Below are 1390 nucleotides of genomic sequence, written 5' to 3'. Positions count from 1 at the left end.
CTGCCCCAAGCACCCACCCCTAGCCCCCACACAGAGGCTGGAACCTAGGGGCAGGGAGCACTGGGTCAGAAGTGAGGGGCCAGGGGCTGTTTTCTACTTAAACTATTTACTGGGTTAGAACCAACCACTGATGATAACAAATGGGTCCTGCTACTAAAAAGTTTGAGAACCACTGAAATATAGTCACCTCATCAGAAGGAGGCCAGGCTTGAATGATACAAATGCAGAGCTTGAGCTGGTCAGACAGTCCAGCTCTGAGAGCCACAGGCAGAGAAGGTCCTGGGCAGCAGGCTCCTGGTTAACATCTGAGCTGGGGTAAGCAACACAGGAGATTTGAGGAAGCGACTAAGGGGAGGAGAAAGTCCCAACAGGCCTGGGACTAAAGACTCCTAAGAACATGGACTAGAGGGCCTGGAGCCCAGGAGGGTCTGAGTAGGCAGGGCCAGGGGTCTGTAGTTCAGTAGGAGCAGAGCTGGAAGTGCTGACAGTGAATGGACCCAAGCCCCAGGTGGGGCCCAAAATGCAGGTTTAAGCTAGGAGGCCCAGACACTGGGACTGAGGCTGGAGCACAGAAGGGGCAAATGTAAGCAGAGCTAGAGAGCCCAGAGATCTCTAGTCAAGGAGGGTCAAGTGTAAAAAGGGCTAGGGAGCCCACTGGCCCAGGAGCAGGGCCAGGGCCCAGATACAGAGATGAAAGGCTGACGAAGGCCACAGCTGGAGACTTTTGGGACCACAGGAGACCATGAGTCAACATAGTTGGGAATGCTCCTTGTTTTGAGAAGGGGGTTGGACTAGATGACCTTCTGAGGTCCCTGCAAACCCTAATTTTCTGATTCTAACTGCTCTAGTAGCAGGGCCAGAGGCCAGAGAAAAAAGGCAAAGACCAGGGGGTCACAGCCAGAGATCAAGGGGGCTAAGGAGCCTGTAGCCCAAGAAGGGTACAAGTCAGCAGGGCTAGGGGGCCTGTAGACTGACAGGGAGAGACAGAGAAATGAGTAAAATCTGATGCATGGACATAGCTACTGGAGAGGAGAGAAACCATACAATTAGCCCTTAAGGTGATGAGCAGCGACAGAGGTGCTTATGAGGTGATCTCACTTGGGAAGCCCTGGAGCAGCCTCCCTATTCTGAAAGTATCTTTTTATCAAGCCATGGTGGGTGAGAAGTGGAGACTGCCCAAAAGAGAGCCAGGCTGACAAGGGCAGAGGAGGTTCCAGGGGCATCACAGCCACCCCTGCACAGAATCAGGGGTTCAAAATCAGAATCTCTCTGCCAAAATTATACTGCCTTAGCATGGCACAAGCAATACCCATGGTCTAAGACCACCCCACCCTCAATATCTTTCAGAGTTAGAAAGATGAGGAGATTCCAAGCTTTCCAATCGAATACC

This window comes from Crocodylus porosus, unplaced genomic scaffold, assembly GCF_001723895.1.
Source record: "Crocodylus porosus isolate Cpor-Errol unplaced genomic scaffold, CroPor_comp1, whole genome shotgun sequence".
NCBI classification, from domain to species: domain Eukaryota; kingdom Metazoa; phylum Chordata; order Crocodylia; family Crocodylidae; genus Crocodylus; species Crocodylus porosus.
This window is presented reverse-complemented; position numbering follows the sequence as displayed.